The sequence below is a fragment of the Amblyraja radiata genome, chromosome 7 (genome assembly GCF_010909765.2).
Source record: "Amblyraja radiata isolate CabotCenter1 chromosome 7, sAmbRad1.1.pri, whole genome shotgun sequence".
Classification (NCBI taxonomy): Eukaryota; Metazoa; Chordata; class Chondrichthyes; order Rajiformes; family Rajidae; genus Amblyraja; species Amblyraja radiata.
Genome location: NC_045962.1, coordinates 26,048,032 through 26,075,824, shown reverse-complemented (window position 1 = coordinate 26,075,824; position 27,793 = coordinate 26,048,032). Strand labels below are relative to the sequence as shown.

The 27,793-nt window shown below is 45.2% G+C and overlaps 1 protein-coding gene across 4 annotated transcripts in view; it reads right to left on the bottom strand.

Moving 5' to 3' along the window:
- atf2 (activating transcription factor 2) overlaps nucleotides 1-27,182 on the bottom strand; it is a 143,506-nt gene extending 116,324 nt beyond the window's left edge. For 2 of the 4 annotated variants that reach the window (XM_033023908.1, XM_033023910.1), the window contains exons 1-2: nucleotides 27,083-27,181; nucleotides 9,802-9,841 (exon numbers count right to left, since the gene is read on the bottom strand). The gene's annotated coding sequence lies outside the window, so the exon portion shown is untranslated. Of the gene's footprint in view, nucleotides 1-9,801; nucleotides 9,842-27,082 lie in introns of all 4 variants that reach the window. The other 2 variants (XM_033023909.1, XM_033023911.1) reach the window with 2 other exon arrangements.
- Nucleotides 27,183-27,793: the final 611 nt, after the last annotated feature.

Below are 27,793 nucleotides of genomic sequence, written 5' to 3'. Positions count from 1 at the left end.
CGCACTACGGGTCGAATACTACAACGAAATCCACAGGGGCCACCCCGACGCGGAGGCCACCATCCATGGGCTCAATGCATGTTTTACTGACCCAGAATGACAAAATACATACGTGAAAGAACCGAAACGTGCGCTGTCTGCAACAGTTTAGCACCACATCAGCAAAAGCAGCCTCTTCTACCCCATCCAGTTCCTCCTCTTCCGTGGTCCTCGCTGGCCGCCGACATCTTGGAATGGCATGGGAAACGCTATCTAGTTCTTGTCGACTCGATGGTTCGAACTAGATCTACTGCAAACCATTTCCTCTGAGTCAGTAATCGAGAAGCGTGTATGGCTCCCCTGCTCGTATTCAGACTGACAATGGCAGGCAATTCACCAGCCAAGCATTTAAGAACTTTGCTGAAAGATGGGAATACCAACACATTACCAGCAGCCCAGAGTTCCCGCAGTCCAATGGACTGGCCGAACGCGCTGTTCAGAGTGCTAAACAACTTATGGAACATTCCTACCTTGCCAAATCCGACGTATACCTGGACTTGCTCAATCTACGAAACATTGCACGGGACACCATCCTAGGCTCTCCTGCCCAGCGAGTAATGTCTCGCCAAACCCGTGCACCCCTGCCTGTCTCTCAGCAGCTGCTGCAGCTGCGTGTTCTCTCCCCGCCCACGGTGCAGAAGCAGCTACAATTCAAACGAGACACACAGAAGCGTTTCTCCGACAAGTCCAGCAAGCCGCTCAAACCACTTGTGCGTGGACAAGTGGTTCACCTGCAAACCGACAAGGGCCATACACGACTGGGGCACATTTACGGACCGTCCAAAGAACCACGTTAGTATCTGGTCGAAGTGGACGGAGTCATCTACAGACGCAACTGTCAACATATCCTTCCAGTGAAGGAACCGCGCCATGCAACTACAGGTCCTGATGCCCCGCCTCTCGTGTTCCTTCCACAGCCGTTCCAGCGACTCCACCACCAGCCATTACTTCTACCGCGGGTTCCCCGCGTCGGTTGACGCCTGGCTCGCCTGTGGCGTCTCCCACCAGGCCTGCTGGGTCGCCGGTCGTGTCCCCACTCCAGTCCCCCGTCTGTACTCCCACGAAAGAAGGTGAGGCGGTCTCCTACCGCATGAGGGCTGGACGTGTTTGCAGGCCCTGTTAGATATGGCGATTTTGTATAATCTTGCTAGCATATTCTTAGCATCCCCTCGCTATGTTGCTTAAGGCACCGTAGTTTCTTAATTTTCTACAAGAAGAGATGTAGATCAGCTATTGCATGCTAGCCAATCATAGTGCTTGTTAGTAGTAGCCCCGCCTAATACATGCTTTATAATATTAAGAATCCGCTTACGTCAGGCAGTAGATGTAGCAGCTCGGAGATGTAACGTACTGCACATCCTATGCAGTAAGTGTTTAATAAAGATGTGTTGTATCTTTACGTGTGTTTGAGTCCTGTAATAACAGGTTGCCGGACTGATTTCTGGAGAGGTGACTAAATATATACAGATATTAAGCCAACTAAGCCCATAATTGTTAAAGATCAGAAGAAACACATTTAATCTCTTCAAACTGTTTAGATTTTTAAGAGCTCTATAACTACCTCCATCTGGGGAATCTGGAACTAGGGGAATCTGGAACCAGCCACAACCACGAAAAATAAAAATTTCATAATTTAAAGGATTGTGAATCCTTATAAATAGTAGACTGCAAATCTACAGCCAGCAAGTAAATAAAACAGGCATCAATCGATAACGCAGGAAAAACGGCACACGGTGAAAGATTAAGCACGATGAATGAATGATACAATGGGCTCAGAGGCACCGCTACATCTGCTATTTCCAATGAGAAAATTAGGTATTTGTGGCTAGCATCGTGCCATTAGCTAAGATAATTATCTCTTCCTAGTCTTTTATCTTCAATAACAAATTTTTTTCTGCAACATACAATAGTCTAGGGGGTCGGCAACCTACAGCCCCCGGGCCGAATGCAGCCCATAACCCGAAATCATCCGGCCCGCAGGCGGATTTTTCCCCCTGTAGTCATCCAGCTCACCACGAGCGCGGCCGAGCGCCCGCCAGGAACGCGGCCGAGCGTTCGCCCCGAATGCTGCCGAGTTCTGGCTGTACCGCATCCTGCGCAAAGCTGCCGGCATGGCCACACACCATCTGTGAACACGTTTAAGAAAGAACTGCAGATGCTGGGAAAATCGAAGGCAGACAAAAATGCTGGAGAAACTCAGCGGGTGAGACATGGAAGGATTGCATGAGGCTGCCTCACCTGCTGAGTTTCCTCAGCATTTTTGTCTAACCTGTGATTTGATGCCTGCCATCCCGGGCAGGATGGGTGTGGGACCCATGTGTACATGTGATAGATGTGCTCCGCTATCCGCTCACAGCCATACGTCCCAGCCCCTATGCAGAACAAGGTTGTCCACCCCTGCAATAGTCTTTCTCTCAATTATTTCCTATGGCAAAGAATTCTGGAATCAGATAAGAACTATGTAAAGCAACCTTTCTTGGTCACACCTCCTATTGCTGGCTGTATGTTTTTAATGTAATGTTAAATGAGAAAAGGATGTCTGAAACAGGAAATTATCTAGTGGATATAAAGAACAAAGATAAGGAACATCAGATAAATTTAAAGAATATAAAATTTAGAATCCAAGTATGACTTGAGCATTTACATAAAGTATGTGTTTGTATGTGTTTGTTCGTTTGTGTCTTCTGTGAAAACCCTACAAAGATTACTTTCACGAGAGAGGTACTCATAAATATGGGACATACGGTACCTCCAAACATCGTTCCGGATTTCTCTCATTCGCTAGATTATTTGGACATACTTGTCGGCAGGGCTGTGGCTGCGTTCATGGTCTTGAGACGGAGGAGGACCCGTGGGAAGCACTCTGGAGCACTCACCCAACTCCGGCGACGAGGATCACGCACACCACTCCCGAGCATATTCCTGGCAAACGTACGTTCTCTCAAGAACAAAGTGGACGAACTGCAACTCCTGCATCGGACAAACAAGGACTTCTCTCGATCTGCTGCCCTGTGTTTCACCGAGACCTGGCTTTGTGAGTCGACCCCGGACAGCGCGCTGCAACTGGCTGGCTTCCAACTTCCAAGAGCGGACCGCGAAGTGGAGGCAGCGGGGAAATCAAGAGGCGGTGGAATATGCTTCTATACCAACCAGGAATGGCGCAGCGACATCACTCTACTGTCACATTTCTGCTCTCCCAACCTAGAATCCCTCTTTATAAACTGCAAACCCTTCTACTCTCCGAGGGAATTTAACTCCTTTATTCTCGCTGGAGTTTACATTCCCCCCAAGCCTGTGTATGTGAGGCGCAAATGCAACTCGCTGACCAGGTAATGAGGGTAGAGAGTGACTTCCCGGACTCCATGGTCATTGTTTTGGGGGACTTTGTCAAAGCTAACCTCAGCCGTGACATTCCAAAATACAGACTTCATACCCCACCAGAAGGGAGAGAACACTCGATCACTGTTATACAGCAATGAAGAACGCATATCGCTCCGTTCCCCGGGCGGGTCTGGGTCTCTCTGATCATTGTCTAGTTCACCTTATTCCGACCTACAGGCAGAAGCTAAAAGCTGCTAAGCCTGTGGTCAGAACAACGAAAAGGTGGACAAGCGAGGGCATTGAGAACCTACAATCCTGCTTTGACTGCACGGATTAGAATGTGTTCAGGGAAGCAACCACAAGCCTCGATGAGTATACGGACATTGTATCATCATATGTCAGCTTTTGCGAGGACAGTTGCATTCCAACTAAGACCCGAGCATGGTTCAACAACAACAAGCCCTGGTTCACTGCAGCTCCGACGGTCTAAAGAGGAGGCCTACAGGAGCGGGGATGCAGACCTCTACAGGCAGGCCAAGTACAAGCTGAGAAGAGGAATCAGAGCTGCCAAGGAAAGGTACTCTGAGGCGTTGAGGAGCAAGTTCTCAGCTAGTGACTCTTCTTCAGTTTCGAAGGGCTTACAATAAATTACCAGCTACAAGAGGAAAGCCCCCCGCTCTTTGGACAATCGTCAGCTGACCAACGACCTGAATGAGTTTTACTGCAGGTTTGAAAATCAGAAACGTAACCCTGGTACCCCCTCCCCCCCTCCCCAACTAACACAGCCAGACCCCAGTCTACAAAGAATGGACCCTGCACCCTCTCCTTCCCATTCACCACTTCACACCTACTTAAGGCAAGACTCCAGTATGTAAAGACTGGACCATTTCCCACCCCAACCAACACTTTACACCCACTCACAGCCTGACCTCAGTCTGCAAAGACTGTGCCTTTCTACATCCACCCCCCTCCAATCACCACTTCACACCCAATCACCCACACCCTCTGTGCTGCACAACATAACTTATCCAAGATCAATAATAAAAATAGAGGAGGTGGAGAGGCTTTTCAGAGGACAAAAGAGCCGGAAATCTCCAGGACCTGACAATGTTTCCCCCTCTACTCTTAAGTTCTGTGCCAAACAGCAGTCTATGCAGACATTTTTAACCAGTCCCTGCAAACATGTACTGTCCCTGCCTGCTTCAAAGTCTCCACTATTGTCCCTGTACCCAAAAAGGCAAGGATTACTTGTCTAAATGACTACAGGCCTGTCGCACTGACCTCTGTAGTCATGAAAACACTCGAAAGGCTTGTGCTGGCCAAGCTGAAAAATATCACAAACTCCCTGCTGGACCCACTGCAGTTTGGATATCGGGCCAATTGATCTGTGGATGATGCAGTCAACCTGGGCCTGCACTTCATCCTACAGTACCTAGGCCGCCAGGGGGCCTATGCAAGGATCCTGTTTGTTGATTTTAGCTCTGCATTCAACACCATTGTGCCAGAGCTACTACACTCCAAACTTTCCGAGTTGACTGTGCCTGAACCCCTCTGTCAGTGGATCACCAACTTCCTGACAGACAGGAAGCAGCATGTGAGGCTGGGAAAGCACATCTCGGACCCGCAAACGCTCAGCATAGGAGCACCGCATGGCTGCGTACTCTCTCTTCTCCTCTCCTCTCTCTACACCAACGACTGCACCTCCACAGCCACCTCTGTCAAGCTTCTCAAGTTTGCGGACAACACAACCCTGATTGGACTGATCCAGGATGGGGAGGAATCTGCCTACAGACAGGAAGTGTCACAGCTGGCGTCCTGGTGCCGTTGCAACAACCTAGAGCTCAATGGTCTTAAGGCAGTGGAATTGATTGTAGACTTTAGGAGCGCTCCCCCTCCCCTCACCCCACTCACCATCAACAACACCACAGTCACATCTCTGGAGTCTTTTAAGTTCCTGGGAACCATCATCTCCAAGGACCTTAAGTGGGGGGCTACCATCGACTCCACAGTCAAAAAGGCACAACAGAGAATGTAGTTCCTGCGGCAGCTGAGGAAGCACAATCTGCCACAGGCAATGATGGTCCAATTCTACACGGCCATCGTAGAGTCTGTTCTCACCTTCTCCATCATGGTCTGGTTTGGCTCAGCCACCAAGCACGACACCTGGAGACTGCAGCGAATCGTCCGATCAGCAGAGAAGATTATTGGCTGCAACCTTCCCTCCATTGATGAACTGTACACTGCAAGGGCCAGGAAGCGAGCGGGCAAGATCATCTCTTACCCCTCTCACCCTGGCCACAAACTCTTTGAATCACTTCCCTCTGGAAGGCGACTCCGGATTGTCAAAGCTGCCACAGCCAGACATAAAAAGTTTTTATCTACGAGTAGTTGCTCTACTCAACAGCCAAAAATCTGTAGCCTCCCTTTGATCTGGTATTTTGTTGGTTCACATGCTTGATCAATGGTGTTTTATCATTAATGTCTTATTATTATTAATGTTTAGTGTTTTCTGTGTCATTCGTAACTGTCACTGTATGTCATGTTGTTACTTGTGGCGGAGCACCAAGGCAAATTCCTTGTATGTGAATACTTGGCCAATAAACTTACTTACTTACGAATAGAAGCACAGGATGGGACAGCAATGTGTGTAATATTTTTCAGGGTCTGGGAGATGGCAACATGGTTTTACTGAATTGACACATCTGTGGGAATTTTCTGAAATTACTTAACTATGATCTCAGAACACAGGACAAGTGTTGGAGGCAATCTGAAATAACAAAGGGTGGAGAGACCAAACTTTTATGACAAAATATTAGAAGGTTATTATCTTGCTGAGTTGTGGAAGTGACAGGGGAGAATCTTGATATTGCATATTCTAGAGCAGAAACCCTTGTACATAGAAAATAGGTGCAGGAGGAGGCCATTTGGCCCTTCGAGCCAGCACCGCCATTCATTGTGATCATGGCTGATCGTCCCCTATCAATTACCCGTGCCTGCCTTCTCCCCATATCCCTTGACTGCACTAGCCCCTAGAGCTCTATCTAACTCTCTCTTAAATCCATCCAGTGATTTGGCCTCCACTGCCCTCTGTGCTTATTCTTTCCAATAGATTTAAAACTCTGGTTACTTTTCAATAGGATAGCACTCCAGTGATTTACGGTGGAACCAAAAAATACAGGATGACAGGGATAACGGGAGAATATTAGGAATTAAATTGTATATGTGTCTTTTTACAATACTGGAGAGATTTTGAGGAACAAGATTACTATTCAGTTTTTTACACCAATACACTGTTCGTAACAAAAATCCTTGTGAAACCTTATAAATAATTGATATAAATTAGATAACTTCAAGAGCGAAAGTCAAACCAATTTGGACACCAAATATGTAACATTAAAAACTCTGCCACATTTAGTCATGAATATTTAATTCATAAATAAACTTCATACGGCCCCTCATATATATACGTTTTGATAATGATCTAGGGAACTATCTTCATCAACACCAGGAGAAAATACAGTAACATGTCTGGTATTCCGCCCAGCAAAGATCCCGTAACAGTCGTTGTGCTTGGTGCCCATTGTCGCAACGACTGTTATCGGGGTCGGTACCTCTGTAAGTTAAACCACAGAGGCTCCCAAACTTCTTCTGCTTTTCACAAACCCTGTTTTTGGGCGAGTTTAATATATCAAAAACAAATTTAATATATCTAAAACATCGTGGTGTCAAAAACACAACAACTGTTTGTGATATATTTTCCAACTTTTTAATGTCAATAAAAAAAAATTTGGGGGCATAAATTGGTCATCAAAACTAAGAAACTGAGCCAATCTTCAATATGGCAACACACTGTCTCTTGTTTACCTTTTGTCGCTAACTTAATTCCTTCGTATCAACTTTGGGAAGCTCCACAACGACCGTGACGGACCTGCGCGCTACAGCCAGTCCCGGGGCAGGCGAGCCGACATGGGAACTGCAGCTAGTCCCGGGGCAGGCGAGCTGACCCGCTTTCTTCATTGCCTGCTGTACCTGCATGCTTACTTTCATAGACTGATGTACAAGGACTCCAGATCACGTTGTACTTCCCCTTGTCCCAACTTGACGCCATTTAGATAGTTATCTGCCTTCCTGTTTTTGCGACCAAAGTGGATAACCGCACATTTATCCGCATTAACTTCATCTGCTATTCATCTGCCCACTTCCCCAACCTGCCCAAGTCACCCTGCATTCTCATAGCATCCACCTTACAATTCACACTGCCACCCAACTTTGTGTCATCTGCAAATTTGCTAATGTTACTTTGAATTCCATCATCCAAATCATTGATGTATATTGTAAATAGCTGCGGTCCCAGCACTGAGCCTTGCGGTACCCCACTAGTCACTGCCTGCCATTCTGAAAGGGACCCGTTAATCCCTACTCTTTGTTTCCTGTCTGCCAACCACTTCTCTATCCTTGACAGCACTCTACCCCCAATACCATGTGCCCTAATTTTGCCCACTGTGTCTTATGTCCTATGTGGGACCTTATCAAATGCTTTCTGAAAGTCCAGGTACACTACATCCACTGGCTCTCCCTTGTACATTTTCCTAGTTACATCTTCAAAAAATTCCAGATTAGTCAAGCATGATTTCCCCTTTGTAAATCCATGCTGACTCGGACCAATCCTGTTACTGCTATCCAAATGTTCGGCTATCTCATCTTTTATAATTGACTCCAGCATCTTCCCCACCACCGATGTCAGGCTAACTGGTCAAAAATTCCCTGTTTTCGCTCTCCCACCTTTCTTAAAAAGTGGGATAACATTAGCGTCCTGGCCCCTATGCAGAATAAGGTTGCCGACCCCTGGTGTAACGAGCGTCGCGGTGTCCACTCAGATGGATGCAGTATTCTACTACATGATCAGGTGAATGAAGTGGAAACGGTGTTTGCAATTTTATTATTCCATGTGGTATTCACGAACATAGACAGGAATAAGAAATACGTGCACTTACTGTGCCAACCAGGTCGCTGATGGACCGTTACAAAAAATGTATTTGTGTATTCTGATGCCATTTTCAGAAACTTGCCATCACTATACTATCTTTTCTTATATTTTTTGTTGATACTATGTTAGTCATGAACCCAATAAAGTGCTTGTCAACTTTTTTGAAGGAATTTGAAATTTGACCCCCTTTGTCACATTTTTGTGTGCAGTATTGTAAAAAGACACATATGCAGTAAACTACAAGAAAAGAACCTTGTACTTCCAAAAATGTAGCCATTGGTAATGTCACTGTTAAATATCCTGAAATAATTTGCAATATTGTTGGCTTTCAGATGGTCCACAATGATTGACCATTTTCCCCCCTTCTGAATCTCATTAGCTATGATTTGATATGTTATCAGTCTTGGTTCACTCTAACCTCTGAAACACCCCGTGAGTTCAATCCTCCTACAAAGGCTCAAGTACAATATCTAAGCTGAACCTTTAACGGATTGCTGAAAAGCTGGGGGCTCATTTTTCTTGCAAGTAAAACATTAAACCAAGACCTCATCTTCTCTCTTAGGTAAACATAAAAAAAATTCCAAACCCTCTAAAGCTCCTGCAAATACTTCTTGGTCAACATCATGGAAAGAGTTTAGTTTGTTATTGTTCTTGCTGCTGTTTGTGGAAAGAGTGTGCATAAATAAGCTGACATATTTCTTACATACAAAGATGTTACTGACATCCTCATTAACAACCAAAAATAATGTCTGCAAATCTTGAACTTACCTTGTCGAGGGCACCAAAGATTGACCTCTGGAGAGGGGGGGGGGGGGGGAGGTTAAAACTGCTGAGTACTTCCTGTCTTATGAGCAGAATTAGGCCTTTTTTTTTGCCAATCGAGTCTACTCTGCCATTCATCTGGCTTGCCCTCGCAAACCCATTCTCCTGACTTCCATAACCTTCGACACCCTTACAAATCAAGAACCTGTCGATCTTCACTTTAAAAATACTCAATGAATTGGCAATGGATTCCACATATTCACCACCCTTATATCCTAATTATCACTTCTGCTTTCGATTTTGTGTCCACATTGTCATTACCCAATTAGAATCATGCCATACTTTTCCATTTCAAATATCAATCTAGTTCACTGTTACATCAAACATTCCAAAAGATTTCAAAATATTCTCTTTGTTCTAGATCTGTCAATTTCACATTTATTTAATGTTGCTACAAATTCAATACCCAAATGAAAAGCAATATACAAATCAATGCAAAGTTTCTTGATTGCCCAGATGAAAACTCCTTCAATTTTGAGTAAATCTTCAGCCACGTATTCTGAGAAAATAGTCCTCTCACAACAAACATCACATTTACCACACGATTTACGCATTTAAAAATATTAGTAAAATCTTTTTATCACTAAGTAGTTCAGCATTATTTAGGTCAATATTAGATATTGTATCGTTACCTTCATAGAGTTCCAGATGGTTGCAGAATCAACATGATAGCTGAAAGAAAATGGGAAATATTTCAGTGATTTGACAGTTTTACTTTTGTTGCCTGTGTCAATTCCAAATTTTGTAAACATTTCAGCAATTTGATTGTTATTATGTACACGTCAATTAAGCTAGTTTGAAAACAAAATGTCAAAATATGGCTACTTTAACAAAGACCAGCATAGCAATCATCTCCATTCACTTGTGGTACTTTCAACGTTTGTTGGAATATGGTCATCACGAGCATTTATTATCTATTCCTAATTGCCATGAACAGAAGAGACATTTAAGAGACAGATGAGCCTGGAATCACAAGTACAGTCGACCAGGCAAAGATAGCAAATTTCCTTTCCATTGAACCAGGCAGATTTTAACCACAATCAAATAGTTTGTACCATGATCAACAACAGTTCTTTTGTTTCCCTTAAACTTCTGGACTTCCTTAACTATTCAAATTGAAATTCCCTAGCTGATTCAAACTCATATTTTCATATCTTGGTCCAGGAATCAGATTTCTTGACAATTAAATTAAACAATTTTCCACCACGCCTACAAATGCAATAGGTTATCCCAAGATATGTCTATGATGAGAGACATGTACCTATGGGATATCACTGAGCCGAGACTGTTCCCTTCATATTACCTGTAGATATCCAGTGGCATTTTGCATGAATAGTGCCATACACAGATCAAGCAGTGGAGCAGTCAAGCAGGAAATACAACACGAGATTAACATGTTGCAGAGCAACTTCCCTACCATTCCTTGACCTCACTATCTCCATCGCAGGTGATAGACTTCTGACCGACAACCACTATAAACCGACTGACTCCCATGGCTATCTGGACTACACTTCTTCCCACCCTGCTTCCTGTAAGGACTCCATCCCCTACTCCCAATTCCTCCGTCTACGCCGCATCTGCTCCCAGGATGAGGCGTTCCACACCAGGGCATCTGAAATGTCCTCATTCTTCAGGGAACGGGGGTTGCCCTCCTCCACCATAGATGAGGCTCGTCACCAGGGTCTCTTCCATACCTCGCAACACTGCTCTCTCTCCCCATCCTCTCACTCGCAACAAGGGCAGAGTCCCCCTAGTCCTCACCTTTCACCCCACCAGCCGTAACATACAAGTAATCCTCCGTCAGTTTCGCCACCTCCAACCTGACCCCACCACTCGCCACATCTTGCCATCTCCCCCCATGTCTGCCTTCCGCAAAGACCGTTCCCTCCGTAACGCCCTTGTCAATTCTTCCCTTCCCTCCCGCACCACCCCCTCCCCGGGCACTTTCCCTTGCAACCGCAAGAGATGCTACACTTGTTGCTTTACCTCCACCCTCGACTCCATTCAAGGACCCAAGCAGTCGTTTCAGGTACGACAGAGGTTCACCTGCATCTCCTCCAACCTCATCTATTGCATCCGCTGCTCTAGATGTCAGCTGATCTACATCGGTGAGCCCAAGCGGAGGCTTGGCGATCGTTTCGCCGAACACCTCCGCTAGGTCTGCAATAACCAACCTGACCTCCCGGTGGCTCGGCACTTCAACTCCCCCTCCCATTCCCCATCCGACCTCTCTGTCCTGGGTCTCCTCCATGGCCAGAGCAAGCAACACCGGAAATTGGAGGAACAGCACCTCATATTCCGCTTGGGGAGTCTGCATCCTGGGGGCATGAACATTGAATTCTCCCAATTTTATTAGCCCTTGCTGTCTCCTCCCCTTCCTATCTCTCCCTCAGCCCTCGGGCTCCTACTCCTCCTCCTTTTTCCTTTTTTCGCCCTGCCCCCCCCCCCCCCACCCCCCATTAGTCTGAAGAAGGGTTTCAGCCTGAAACGTTGCCTGTTTCCTTCGCTCCATAGATGCTGCAGCACCCGCTGAGTTTCTCCAGCATTTTTGTGTACCTCCGATTTTCCAGCATCTGCAGTTCCTTCTTAAACAATTAAAACTAAATTGGATTTGGAATGAGGTACAAGTCAAAGCCCAGTGAGAAGATCCAGGTCAAACCCCAGCAGAATCAGGGCAAATGTTGCTTTATATGTCATTGGAAATTCTATGACTTGTCTGGTAGATATATTTCCTGGTGCTAAAATGATTAGCAACAGTATTTTGTAAGCCTGAATCTAAGAGCATGTAAATTATAAAAAATAGTGCTTGGTTCTGCTATTGTGGTACAATGAAAAGGTTTCATTAAGTATTATTAGGTATGTTGCAAAACTTACCTTCAGCGCCGCTGCAGTTCTGTCACTGCCCGTGTGCGCGACTTTGGCGCCTTTGAGAGGGGCGCGGGTTTAAAACGCCGTTTCCTCCATGCTGTTTAAATCGATGTTGATCAGCCTGTTTAATTGCTGACGAAAAATCGCTGCGACTGCCGTTCTCTGCACTTATTTTTAAACTAAGTTAGATCATTTAATTACTATAGTAAATTAAAAATAATCTTCTAAAGCCGCGAACGCCGACAACGGGACGGATCTCACGTAGGGGACAAGGCAAGATAGGCTGTTTATTTTTACATTAAAAAGTGCTTCTTAAGATCCCTTTAATCAAAATTTTAAGTTGCGTGAAGGTGACTTGGAGCCCATCCGAACCGGCAGTATTTTTCATGCCGACATGGGGCTCAAATTCACCGCAACCGCAACGTTCCAAACCATCGCGTTCCAGAAAAACCCACTCGCAAGATGATTTAAATGGCCATTAATTTGCAGGTATTAAACACTAAATTCCTTCCATTTGGCCTATAAATCCATGATAATGAGATTTTAAAATCATGTTATATTGTGAATTCTTGTGTGTATGTTATTTGGAAACTTAGGCTATTTAAAAATGTTGATCTTTTCTTAAGAAATGGATAGATGTTTAGATCTAGTAATTGAATTATGTAATTAGCTACAATTGGGTAACTAACTAATTATATGCTTTAATTTCAGGTCATCCCAGTAAGATTTTTTCATATTTGTTTCAGAATGCTTCAATTTATAATAACTGAAAAATGTCTTTCAGTTCTCTTAATTTTTAAGAAAGTTATGGGCTTTTGACAGTCCTCGATCACAGCTTTTGTGTTCAGTCAATGGAAAAGCAATAGGGAACAAGTTGCTAATTTCCGAGTATGAAAATGGCCATAATTTTTTTAATACAAGATATGAAAGTGAATTAGGTGTGAAATTAAACTTCTTTTTATGCTTTATCTGATGGGATAAATTGCAGACTTGATTTTTTTTAATCTCAAAATGTTGTAACATTGCTAGTATTATTAGTTCTTTTCCATTTCCAAAGTGGAGGACTTAAGGTCAAGGCTGCTTTACCAAAGGGAGCTGAGGGAATGCTCTGTGTTCTATTTCACAGAGACATGGCTCACCCCCAGCTCCCGAGACTCAGCGGTCCAGCCTGAAGGGAGGCAGAGGAACAGCTCCAGGACTGCTTGGAGTCTGTAGACTGGGCAATGTTCAGGGACTCGGCAACGGACCTGAATGAATACCCCAGTCGTTACAGACTTCATATGGAAATGTGTGGAGGACTACGTTCCAACAAAAACCTTCCCAGTGTTTCCTAACCAGAAGCCTTGGATGAACCATGAGATCCGCATTCTTCTGAAGATCAGATCCCGGGAATTCAGGTCTGGCGAAGCAGAGGTCTATAAGAAGTCCAGATACGACCTTGGTAAGGCCATCAAAAAGGCCAAAAAGGACCTGCTCTAAGCTGGAAGATGAGACAGATGTTCGGCAACTGTGGCAGGGCTTGAATGCCATCACCTCCTACAAGGCGAAATCAGGAGGCGGCTCAAACGACAGCGAAGCATCACTCCCTGACGTGCTCAATGCGTTCTACGCACGGTTCGATAGGGAGAACACTGATATGCCTTGCCAAGCCCCTATTCGCCCTGACGGTGTTAGAGTCATAGTCACAGAGGCCAACGTCAGAAGATCCTTCAGGGGGGTGAATCCTTGAACAGCGCCTGGCCCTGATGGTATACCCGGTCGAGTTCTCAAGACCAGTGCAGCCCAACTGGTGGGAGTTTTTGAAGACATTTTCAATCTCCCACTTCTGAGGTCTGACGTTCCCACCTGCTTTAAGAGGGTATCAATAATACCGGTGCCCAAGAAGAGAAAGGTGAAGTGCCTCAATGACTACCGACCAGTGGCACTAACGTCTGTGGTGATGAAGTGCTTTGAGACACATTGGTGCACATCTACTCCTACCTCGACAAGAACCTCGACCATCTACAGTTTGCATACCGCCACAATAGGTCAACGGTAGATGCAATTTCACTGGCACTCCACTCCACACTGGACCACTTGGACAATAAAAACACCTATGTCAGGCTGATATTTATAGACTACAGCTCGGCGTTTAATACCATCATCCCTTCCAAGCTGATTACCATCCCGCCCCATCGGGTGACCGGGGGGCTCAAACGTGTGGAGTACTGGTGGTTGAGCAAGCCCCCGCTCAGCCGGAAGTACTCATCGGACCAAGGCGCCGTAATCCATCCCGGGAGCCGGTCCCACACAATTTGAGCCGCCTTTCCTCGACACCCTTCGTCTCCCTCCGAGACGCAGGGAGGCGTGTCCTGTACAGGCTCCTCCTCCACACCCTTCACTTCCTCGCCCTGGTCCACCGTCCGGACACCAAGTGGCGGTCGGTGTTCCCTTCCGGTCGCGAGGGGGGCCCCCGGTGGGGGTCCCTCTACGCAGGGATTCTCCCCCTCTACATTGGGGACCTGGGGTGGAGGGTATTGCACCGAGGTGTTCCCTGCAACCTGTTTCTCTCGCGGTTCAGACTCGCCAGCCGCCTGCCACTTTTGCGGGCTGGAAGAGTCTGTGTACCACGTGTACATGGAGTGCGTGAGGCTGCAGCCACTGTTTGAATATCTAAAGGGGCTGCTCCTTGCCTTCTGGCTGCATTTTTCACCCACCATCCTCATCTTTGGACACCCTGTGCGTAGGGGAGAGGGTAGGGCTGAAGATGTGCTGGTTGGGTTGCTCCTGGGCCTGGCCAAGCTGGCCATCCGCGAGTCACGGCGCCAGACGGTGGAGGGCTCTACCCGAGCCAGCTGCCTACCCCTTTTCCGGGGTTACGTCCGTGCCCGGGTGGGATTAGAAAGGGAATACGCCCTGTCTGCGGGCACCCTGAGGGAGTTCCGGGACCGCTGGGCTCCGCAGGGTGTTGAATGTATCCTCAATAAGGATTGTATCATAGTTGTATAGTAGTTTATTACATGTTTGTATTGTATTATGGTGGTGGGTTCTGGCTTGTTTTATTGTAGTGTAAATATTATTTTTAATAATTGAATAAATTTTTTTGATAAAAAAAAAAAAAGCTGATTACCATCCCGCCCCATCGGGTGACCGGGGGGCTCAAACGTGTGGAGTACTGGTGGTTGAGCAAGCCCCCGCTCAGCCGGAAGTACTCATCGGACCAAGGCGCCGTAATCCATCCCGGGAGCCGGTCCCACACAATTTGAGCCGCCTTTCCTCGACACCCTTCGTCTCCCTCCGAGACGCAGGGAGGCGTGTCCTGTACAGGCTCCTCCTCCACACCCTGCACTTCCTCGCCCTGGTCCACCGTCCGGACACCAAGTGGCGGTCGGTGTTCCCTTCCGGTCGAGAGGGGGGCCCCCGGTGGGGGTCCCTCTACGCAGGGATTCTCCCCCTCTACATTGGGGACCTGGGGTGGAGGGTACTGCATCGAGGTGTTCCCTGCAACCTGTTTCTCTCGCGGTTCACAGACTCGCCAGCCGCCTGCCACTTATGCGGGCTGGAAGAGTCTGTGTACCACGTGTACATGGAGGGTGTGAGGCTGCAGCCACTGTTTCAATACCTAAAGGGGCTGCTCCTTGCCTTCTGGCTGCATTTTTCACCCACCATCCTCATCTTTGGACACCCTGTGCGTAGGGGAGAGGGTAGGGCTGAAGATGTCCTGGTTGGGTTGCTCCTGGGCCTGACCAAGCTGGCCATCCGTGAGTCAAGGCACCAGACGTTGGAGGGCTCTACCCGAGCCGGCTGCCTGCCCCTTTTCCGGGGTTATGTCCGTGCCCGGGTACGGATGGAAAGGGAATACGCCCTGTCTACGGGCACCCTGAGGGAGTTCCGGGACCGCTGGGCACCGAGGGGGGTTGAATGTATCCTTGACAAGGATTGCAATATAATTGTTTAGCAGTTGCTTAGCATATTTGTTCGTCTTGTATTATGGTGGTGTTTTGTTTTATTGTATTGTCAATACTATTTTAATATTTGAATAAATATTTTTGAGAAAATTTTTTTTAAAAAAAAAAGCTGATTACCAAGCTCACGGAACTGGGCCTCTGCGCATCCCTCTGCAATTGGGTCCTCGACTTCCTCACCCACAGACCACAGTCTGTTAGAATTGGAGGAACCACTTCATCCTCAGTAACAATTAGTATGGGAGCACCTCAAGGCTGCGTGCTCAGCCCCCTGCTTTACTCACTCTATACCCATGACTGCATAGCCGGTCATAGTGCGAACTCCATCATCAAGTTCGCCGATGACACCACTGTGGTTGGACGAATCACAGATGGGGATGAGACAGGTTATAGATTTGAAATCGACCGACTGACCAAATGATGCCAGCACAACAACCTGGCTCTCAACATCAGTAAGACCAAGGAACTGATTGTGGACTTTAGTAGGGGAAGGTTGGCAACCCACAATCCTGTTTATATCAATGGGACGATGGTGGAGAGGGTCAATAACTTCAAATTCCTGGGCGTGCATATATCAAAAGATCTTTTCTAGACCCAGCACCGATGCAATTGTAAAGAAGGCACATCAGCGACTCTACTTCCTGAGAAGCTAACGGGGATTCAGCATGTCGAAGAAGATTCTCCTAAACTTCTACAGGTGCACGGTAGAGAGCATTCTGACTGGTTGCATCGTGGCCTGGTTCGGCAAATTGAATGTCCAAGAGCAAAAAAGACTACAAAAACTTGTGACCATTGCCCAGTCCATCACCGGCTTTGACCTCCCCACCTTCGAAGCGATCTATCGTAGTCGCTGCCTCAAAAAGGCTGCCAAAATCATCAAGGACCCACACCATCCTGGCCACACACTCATCCCACCATTGCCATCAGGAAGAAGGTACACGAGTCTGAAAACTGTAACGTCCAGGTTCAGGAACAGCTTCTTCACCACAGCCATCAGGCTATTAAACACAACGAATAAGCTATTAGCTCTGAACTGCAAAAGACTATACTATTATTTGTTATTTTTTGCACTATATTTGTTATTTATTGAACTTTTTCTTTTTCCCCCCCGTAATATACAACGTTTACATATTCACATATTCTGTTGTGCTGCAGCAAGTAAGAATTTGATTGTTCTGTCCGGGATACCGGACAATAAAACACTCTTAACTCTTGATATAGGCCTAAGGTAAGTGCCTTGGCAATAGTTCAAAACATATAAACAACAATTCCCAGCATACTCTAATTAGATCTGAAGTCAATAAGATAAATTGTCATTCATTCATTACAAACATGGCTATCCATTACATTTAGAAGAGGTCTTCAACTTGTCTAAAAGCTGGAGGACAATTAATTCTACATTCTACCAGCATTGCCTCCAAACAAAAATATTTTTCTTTCTCAAATGGAATTTGAGCCCCAAGTGCAATAGGGAAATATTAAATGAGGGAATTCAAAAACAAAAATAAATTATTTTTCATATTTATCATTCTTCAGGAGTATTTCCTTTATTTCCGACTCAAAGTGTTAAGGGCCTGTCCCACTGACACGACTTTACCCTGACTGTCTTCGACCTTCAACCTCGAGGGCACTCGCCTGGAAAACCTCGAGCTGGATCGACCGTCAGCGATGAAACCGCGAGCTGGATCGACCGACCGCACACACACACATCGCAAAGGCGGGGGAGCGCTGTCTGAAATTCACACCCGCAATGAACAGGAAGGTAAAAGACGGCTGCACAGTATACAGTAAGTCATTTAGAGAGCGCGGAGAGGGGAGGGGGGGGGGGGGGGGAAGAGAAGGGGACAGATAGGGGGAGAAGGGGGGGAGACCGTTTTAAGAAGCCAGACAACTTATAATAAAGTTTAGCGTGCATTTAACTTACTGGTTGGCTTTCCTTGGTCCTGAAAACTCCAATGAGCCAATTAAAATGCCCGATCAGCGAAGCAGATTGCCTAAATGTGCCCTCGACTGCCTGTAACTACATAACGATCCTACTCCACTGCACTACGAGTTTAAAAGAACCATGCCGACCAATTTTTATTTGCGGAAAATATTTCAACATGCTGAAAGTTTTTCCTCGACCAAACTGAGGCCAGGAGTATGCGGGAACTTCCCTCAAGCATGAAGGAGAGTTCAAGTGGAGGGCAAACTTTTCTAAACTCTCAGATTAGGTTGCCGCAGTGGGACAGCCCCTTAACTTCATTGTAATGAAAACTGTTGCAAGAACTCAGTGGATCAAGCAACATCTGTGAGGCAAAGGAATAGTCGACATTTTGAATGGAGACACTGCATCATGACCGATAGTGGGGGGCAATGGATCAGCGTTCTCGTCGCGCCCCCCGTCAGTACCCAGGCTCGCCTGGGGAAGCCAATGATCCTCCCAGCAGACTAAATTCTACAAGACGACGCCTGAGAGCCAAGTCAAAGAATCCTAGTCATTATCCCAAAGCCAAAAGCAGCAACAACGACCAGCCTCAAGAGCACCTAGCAGTTGCACCTGCTCTCCGAATACTACAACTGAATGTTGAAGGCCTCTCTGCAGCCAAGTGACACCTCATCGAAGTCCTCGCCCACCAACACTCCATCGACGTCATCTGTCTCCAAGAGACTCACGTTGGGCACAGAGGAAGCGGGCCATTACACCATCAATGGCTTTGATCTTCTTTGCTATTCAGGACTGGACAAGGCCCCTGCTTGGCCAGCCTTCACAAATGGGGCAGCAGCCCAACCGCACGGTGTGCTTGTTCAAGAGGCAACTGCTTGGCTAAAGGACTTTGCATTCGCTAAATAAATAAATAAATAAATGACCGATAGTCTTTAGAGAAAATAGCCAGTCTTTACAAGTGAGAGGGCGGTATGAGATGGAGGCTGGTAAGTGATGGATGAAACCTGATGAGAGGGAGGTGATGGGCAGATACAGCCAGGTGGGGGAGGTAAGGTGGGAACGCTGAGACAGAAGCTGGTAGGTGATAAATGCAAACACAAAAAAAAAACAAATTAGGCAGCTGGAGTCAAGTGGGGGAGGTGAAGGTTGATCGTCTCGGTTACTAGTAGGTTGTGGGCCGAGCATCGAAAATGTGTCTAGAATTTAACTTTCGTGATCCATGTCTGGGAACTACTTGAAATTTTGCACAGATTTAGATAAAATATAATTGAGAAGGAAGTCATAACTCGTCAGTGCCAAAAGTTGAACATTAATTAATTAAACTAATTAGAAAATTAGATCAAAAAAATAAGCGCCATCTAGTGTTCAGTGCTCATAATACTCCAGCCTAATTCTGTACTGCTCTCTATTTAAACCATATATTATTATACCATATATATGAATATGACTGTAATTATATATAATTTATTATATAAAAATAATATAATGAATATAATTATGAGTGCGCATTTTGAATGAGACTGCCGCAGAGGTCCGGCTCCTGAACCCGCCTAATTTATGGGTGAGGTAATAATAATAATAATGGATGGGATTTATATAGCGCCTTTCTAATACTCAAGGCGCTTTACATCGCATTATTCATTCACTCCTCAGTCACACTCGGTGGTGGTAAGCTACTTCTGTAGCCACAGCTGCCCTGGGGCAGACTGACGGAAGCGTAGCTGCCATTCTGCGCCTACGGCCCCCCCAACCACCACCAATCACTCACACACATTCACACACATTCACACACAGGTAGACAAAAATGCTGGAGAAACTCAGCGGGTGAGGCAGCATCTATGAAGCGAAGGAAATAGGCAACGTCTCGGGTTGAGAACCTTCTTCATGAATTAGACCCTCTTCAGACCCTTCTTCAAAATTTAAATAATTTATGGGTGATGGCAGTTCCTGTGGGTTACCCCGTTTACAGAACCCCACTGACTGCCAGTGTGCAGAGTGAGGGTCACGTCCACAGTGGGACTGGAGCAGTGCCAGGCTGGGGGAAGGCTAAGGCACACTGACAGGAAAATGCCTAACCCTAACCATAACTCGCCCCCCTTCCAGAGCTGCCCACGGCTGGAGCTGGAGCTGCTTTGGGACCGGCTGCAGGCTCCGTACGTGTGGCCTCTCAGCGAGCAAACCTCGGCCAGCATGCCCTTCTGGATCATCATGGTGATGATGGTGGGGAGCAGCACTGCCCTGCACGCCGCCCGGGCTGCCTTCAGCACCCCCATAATGCCGGCTCCGTCAGTCCGCCCGCTCGTTCGCTGTAACACCCGACGTCCGACAACCCTGACCGACCACTCGCAGCACCCACCGGCAGTCCGACCGACCCTTCACAGCACTCACCGGCCTACAGACATCCCGACCGACCATTCACAGCATCCACCGGCCTACAGACAGCCCGACCGACCCTTCACAGCATCCACCAGACTACCGACAGCCCGACTGATCCTTCACAGCATCCACCGGCCTACCAACAGCCTGATCAACTGACTGACTGACCAACCGACTGACTTCCGACTGACTGACCCTAATCCTAACCCAGCTCTACATCTGTTATTTACCATTTTTATTTAACAGTTCACATCATAACTTTACAAAAGATAAATCAATTGTAAAACAAAATTATCAGCAAGGTTAGCATTACCTTTAGTCCTTCGAAACCTTGCTATTGTTTTGATGTAATTAGGAGGCAGCCATGATCTCAGTGCTCGCTGCCTAGCTACCATGAAACAACGCGTGTGATTGCTCAATTGGCGTCCGACGCAATGTCAAACGTGCATTGATTGGACAATTAATACTCGGAAAATTAAAAAAAATATGTGCAGGTTTTGCTCTTGATGAGTTTCAGGTATGATTTTTATAATATTTTTACACAATATGTTACGTGATCTGGGTCACGAACTTAAACAAAAAAGCATCTCGGCCCACAGCCCAGAGGAAGGGAAGAAATGGTAAAGGTGAGCAAAGAGAGGAAGACTCTAGAAGATGGCTGTGATTGGGAAAGACTCAACAAGAATGAGTTCCATGAAACTGGAAAATTCAATGTTCTTACACAGGCCTGTAGGCTACCAAGCTGTACATGAGATACTGTTTTAGCTTGTGTTTGGCCATGCTGCAGTAGTGGAGTGAGCCAAATGCAGTAGATGTGGAATGGGAAGGGGAGATGAAGTGGCATGCAACTGGAAGCTCAAAACCTCCGTTGTGGACACAGTAATGGTATTCTGCAAAACAATCGCCTAGTCTACTCATGGTCTTGCTGATTTAGAAACATTGCGAGCAGTGAATCTAACAGATTAGGTTGGAGGGGAAGCGAGTGAATCTCCGCCTCATTCGGAAGGTCTGGTTAGGTCCTCATTCGTGGTGAGGAAGAAGATGCAAAGACAGGTATTGCAGGGGAGTGAAGAAAGCGAATGGCATGTTGGCGAGCGAATGGCAAGAGGAATCAATATAGGAGCAAAGAGGTCCTTCTGCATTTGTACAGAGCCCTAGTGAGACCACACCTGGAATATTGTGTGCAGTTTTGGTCCCCTAATTTGAGGAAGGACATTCTTGCTATTGAGGGAGTGCAGCGTAGGTTTATAAGGTTAATTCCCGGGATGGCGGGACTGTCATATGCTGAGAGAATGGAGCAGCTGGGCTTGTACACTCTGGAGTTTAGAAGGATGAGAGGTTATCTCATTGAAACATATAAGATTGGTACGGGCTTAGACACGCTAGAGGCAGGAAACGTGTTCCCGATGTTGGGGGAGACCAGAACCAGGGGCCACAGTTTAAGAATAAGGAGCAAGCCATTTAGAACGGAGACGAGGAATCACTTTTTCTCACAGAGAGTGGTGAGTCTGTGGAATTCTCTGCCTCGGAGGGCGGTGGAGGCAGGTTCTCTGGATGCTTTCAAGAGAGAGCTAGATAGGGCTCTTAAAAATAGCGGAGTCAGGGGATATGGGGAGAAGGCAGGAACGGGGTACTGATTGGGGATGATCAGCGGTGCTGGCTCGAAGGGCCGAATGGCCTACTCCTGCACCTATTGTCTATTGTCTATTGTCTAGCAAAATTGGGTATCCTTAGATTTTAATTATTTAATTACATCCCTTAAAATGCTTCAAAATAACAATGATTTGATTTGGAATACCAGTTCTACTGATCAAGGAAAGCTCATTTAATTCTGCCTCATCTCATGTATAGATACTAAGAACAATTATAAATTTCCTTGGAATTAGTTAATTGGGTGTAGGGGAAGAATTTCAGACTCTCTCATTTAAGTGAGAGTACAGAGGAGATTTACTAGAATGTTGCCTGGGTTTCAACAACTAAGTTACAGAGAAAGGTTGAATAAGTTAGGTCTTATTCTCTGGAGCGCAGAAGGTTAAGGGGGGACTTGATAGAGGTCTTTAAAATGATGAGAGGGATAGACAGAGTTGATGTGGATCAGCTTTTCCCTTTGAGAATAGGGAAGATTCAAACAAGAGGACATGACTTCAGAATTAAGGGACAGAAGTTTAGGGGTAACATGAGGGGGAACTTCTTTACTCAGAGAGTGGTAGCGGTGTGGAATGAGCTTACAGTGGAAGTGGTGGAGGCAGGTTCGTTGGTATCATTTAAAAATAAATTGGATAGGCATATGGATGAGAAGGGAATGGAGGGTTATGGTATGAGTGCAGGCAGGTGGGACTAAGGGAAAAAAGTTGTTCGGCACGGACTTGTAGGGCCGAGATGGCATGTTTCCGTGCTGTAATTGTTATATGGTTATATGGTTATAAGTGACAATATCAAACCAGATAATGCAATTATTCATTAACCTACAAATGAAATCACAGTAAAACAAATATAATTTCTCACAAGTTAAACAGAATATGTTTGTGATGATGTTTCCCAACCCCAACAGAGCATAAAATAAATGCATAAATGTTTTGGTATATCATTTTATAAAAGTACATAACCTTATAGCACATGAAATTATAGATTTCATAACAACCACTCACTGGATATCGTTAAGCAGATTTAAATAATAATTCCCAGTTATTATGTAGAAAACATAATTACACTTCCCCAGTTTCGCCCAAGACATTGATCCTTGTTTGAGTTCATTTCCACTGCCCCGCCATGCTATTCATTCATTCCAGTAGCCATTATTCAGTTGCAGGTTTCACCAGCCATAGTTGTATTCTCTTTTTATCATACCCCAAATTATGCCAGTTAAGTCAACACAATTCAAGATGTAGAATTGAAACATCCATGGTCTGCACTGTTTTATTATTGTTTGGATAACAGAGAGCCCAAAGCATCCACTAAGGTTACGACCATCATCACATCCAAGTCCTGCTCCATTGTCATGAAGTTTCATTACCAGATATCTAATCTCACCAAAGATAGACACAAAGTGCTGGAGTAACTCAGCGATTCAGGCACTTCGGAAATCCGACCCAAAACGTCATCCATCCCTTTTCTCCTGAGATGCTGCCTGACCCACTGAGTTACTCCAGTACTTTGTGTCTATCTTCAGTATAAACCAGCATCTGCAGTTCATTGTTTGTACATCTAATCTCAACAATCTCCATCCCCTGTTGCTCATTGGAAAAAGAGAGGAACTGTACCAAGAAACTATGTAATAGCAGGACATTACACATTGAGTCCAAAAGCCACAGAACAGCAACAAAATTACGGCGTTTTGTGAAACCAAACTACCGAATAACGATGTGTTTTCTACGGTGTGAGAAGTAATATTTTTCTTCATATTCTATTATGACTATTTTAAATTTAATGTGTACAAAAATCATTCATATTCTCTATCTTACATATATATCTACCTACAATCTTATTCATTCAAGGCCTGCGGTTTAGAAGGCCTTTGGCAGCTAGGAATTCTGGAAGGTTGGTAAAAAAAAAAACTGGTCAACAATTTCACCAACTATAAGTAGAAAAATTAAGCATAGATATTAGGGCAGGACAATTTAGTTACATTTTCCAGCTTTCCTGTTGTCCATACTGATACATATGAAGAGCAATGGAAAAGGAAGAACTGTAGATTTTGCAGCTCTGAAACAAAACAGAAAATGCTGGAAATACCAGGGCTCCTCGGTGCCGTAGCGGTAGAGTTTGTGACTTACAGCACTTACAGTGCCAATACCCGGGTTAGATTCCGACTACAGGTGCTGTCTGTACGTGGTTTGTACGTACTCCCCGTGACCCCGTGTGTTTTCTCCGAGAACTTTGGTTTCCTCCCACACTCCAAAGACGTACAAGTATGTAGGTTAATTGGCTTGATATAAATGTAAAAATTGTCCCTAGTGTAGGATAGCATTAGTGTGCGGGGATCACTGGTCGGTGCAGACTCAGTGGGCCGAAGGGCCTGTTTCTACACTGTACCTCTAAACTAAACTTAACTCAGGAAGTCAGACAGAGTTGAGGATAGAAACGGTGTTAACATTTCCGGTCAATGACGTTTTAATCACATATGCAAAAGATAGTTTTCATAAAGAGGTAACCACACCCCTATTTCATAGAAATTAAAATAATACATACATGGAAATAACCTAGTTTTATCACTACCTTCTGCATGCAATAATCCCTGCACATGAGCACTTAAGCGGACAAGACAGATTTCAAAGTCACAGCAACTTGGGAGCTATTTACTTTCTGCAATGCCGGAAAAACCTTTTCATATACAAAAAAGCTTATATGTTATTTTTGCCATTAATGGTCAATCAGTGCAATATCATAAAATTGGCAATTACCCTTTGACCCACCTCATCCCCACTTTAAGCATTTTTCTTATATTGGGTTATTGTTAATTCAATAACATGATCAAAGTTGCTGTAAATACTAAAGAACAAAAAAAAAAATAATTGCCATAATTTAAAAAGGCATTATCATGCATTTAACTCCACCAAACGTTTTTCAAATAGATTTATCATAACGTGCAAAATGTATACATTTTCTATTTATTAAGTGAAAATTAAGTGCAAAGATGAATTAACTCTAAAGTATAATTGCTGGAGGTAACAGGAGAGTTTGGAATAATAAAAATATTTCAGTTGCCCCATTGTTATACTTGCATCTTAAATCAAGAAATAGCAATTTCTTCTACAAATGATATTTGATATTGGACCAATTGTTCATTTAAAATCAGACGCTGATTCATATTTGTTACCTAAAAGTCAGAAGAGTTGTGGGATAAATGCCAATCAGCAGAATTAGGTTACAGATCAGCTATGATCTCCATGGGTTAACAATAAACTCCTATAAAGTCATATGAAAGACAAACACTTTGGTTAATTACCTATTGGATTAAAATAAATTAATAAAATCAGGCACCATTATACACCATTGTATGACCTCCTCTTAAACACCACATTTCCTATTAATCATCAGCTGTGAATAGATAGTTCTCCTTAAAAAAATCCTTAAAGCAAGAGTTTCTGTGGGCTGCTCTTTCTCCCATTTCAAACCTTCAAAAGTAGCTTCTGCTCATTATCCAACCCAATAATTGGTATGCTGATTCCATTTTATATTTTCCCTCAGAGATTGCATTCAGTGCTTCCCACTAGTCCTCTTGCGGTTATGTTATGATCTGCTCAAAAGCCCTCTAATGGGGCAACAGAAATATGTTTTAATTATTCAATACTTTCCTGTTACCTCCAGTAAATCTAATTTCAAGTTAAACGATCTTTGCACTTAATACCTTCACTTATTGCTCTTTTCGTGGCTATTCTTGAACTCCACTGCCTTTCTGACCTTAAAATGCAGTTATCACTTTATTCCAACAAAAGAAATCTGCTTCCTCTTTCCTGTTTTTTTCTCTGCAAACCAGAAGCATGCAAAGTCAAAATGAACCTAATATCCAGTATTGATCCAATGTGCAGACATTTTTTTTATTACTTCTCCAACACATTCAATCAGAATTTTTTGTTGGCAGTTTCCCCTTACTTTGTATTGTACCTGCTCCTTGTGGTGCTAAAAAAATCTTTACTCCAATTATCCTGTCCTAATTTCTCTTGAACTTCACCAGCCTTTTCACAACCATTCTTCTCAAATCTCAGTAAAGCTTTTTAACTTAACCCTTTGTATCTTTCTACAATCTACATGATTTTAGACACTAAGCTAATCATCGCCTGGTCTTTTTTCTCAATTTACCCTTGTCTCAAACTTCTTGAAGTCTCGCCTGTGGAAACATAGCAAATAGGTGCAGGAGTAGGCCATTAGGCCCTTCGAGCCACCAACCATTCAATATGATAATTGATCATCCAAAATCAATACCCCGTTCCGGCTTTCCCCCCCATATCCCTTGATTCCCTTAGCCCTAAGAGCTAAATCTAACTCTCTCTTGAAAACATCCAGTGAATCGTCCTCCACTGCTTGGGCTTCCCAGCAACAAAAACATTTCATCTGCAAACTGAAAAATCTGCAGCATTAAGAAAAAAACACTCTTTGGTAAGCAAATGGAATAAATATCAATGGACCCACATCTTACATCAGGCTTTCACCCTATTTCTAGCTATAATTCTACCACAATCATTTTGTTTTAAGCGGAGCAGATTTTGAACTTTGAGTATTGATCATTGTGAAACATAATGAACTTTAATATAACCAGTACAGCCTTTAACATCACCAATGACTGGCTAGTTCGCTGTGCAGTGGTGCTGATGATAAATACGAACAGTTTGTTGTGAAATGGGATATTGACCGGATTCTCAACAAAACAGACCATTCAAAACATTCAATTCATACAAATGCGACCGCCGTAAACACCGTCGTGATCATAAATCAGACCAAGGCCACTCCCATCTGATCAAAACTGGGTACTTCGTCCTGATGGTGTGCAACATTTAAATCTCCAGGAGAGAGCTCGACTGCCAACCTGGTGCAGTTGACAGCATCGCGGATCCCGCCCCAGGACACGGCGGACACGGCGGACACGGCGGCCGGGCAACGTCGCCATATTAACGGGGAAGGTTGGCGAACACACCCAAAGATCCGCTATAGGATCTTCGAACACACCCACCCGCCAAATACCCGATCGCCGCCGTCACGCCCGCAAGCGGAGCCGACAGCGCAAACGGACGGCATTCAGATCATCAGCGCCCTGCAGCGCAAGCCATGGCGGCCGCCGTTTAACGCTGTTTACAAACTTACCACAGGGGCTGGTCTTTGGTGCCGACTGACGGCCACTGGTGCGGGATCGGAGGGGCTCGGCGCCCTGACGTCGCAGGGCCACGTGACGGAAGCGCGCTCGCCAGCGTCGTCACTGCGCAGAATCTCCGCTCTGGCTTCACTTGTGCAGGAAGGATCTGCAGATGCTGGTTGGCACCCAAGATCAAAGATCATATCTTTGCCCAAGATAGACACACAAAATGCTGGAGTAACTCAGCGGGACAGGCAACATCTCTGGAGAGAAGGAATAGGTGACGTTTCAGGTACAGACCCTTCTTCAGACTGAGTCAGGGGAGAAGGAGTCCAGAGATATTGAAATGTGAGGTGTGAAAACGACAGATCAATGCAGAAGGTACACAAAATTGCTGGGGAAACTCAGCGGGTGCAGCAGCATCTATGGAGCGAAGGAAATAGGCGACGTTTCGGGCCGAAACCCTTCTTCAGACTCTGCCAGACCACAGCCAGATCAATGCAGACGCTGGTCAAGGAAAATGTAGAATGGTTCAGTGTTAGCTATGGGGAAGGTGACAAGGTGGCATACAATCAGTAAAATTAATCAGAACGACAGTGAAACTGTGTGGGAAGGAACTGCAGATGCTGGTTTAAACCAAAGATAGACCCAAAATGCTGGAGTAACTCAGTGTGTCAGACAGCATCTCTGGAGAAAAGGAACAGCTGACGTTTCGGGTTGAG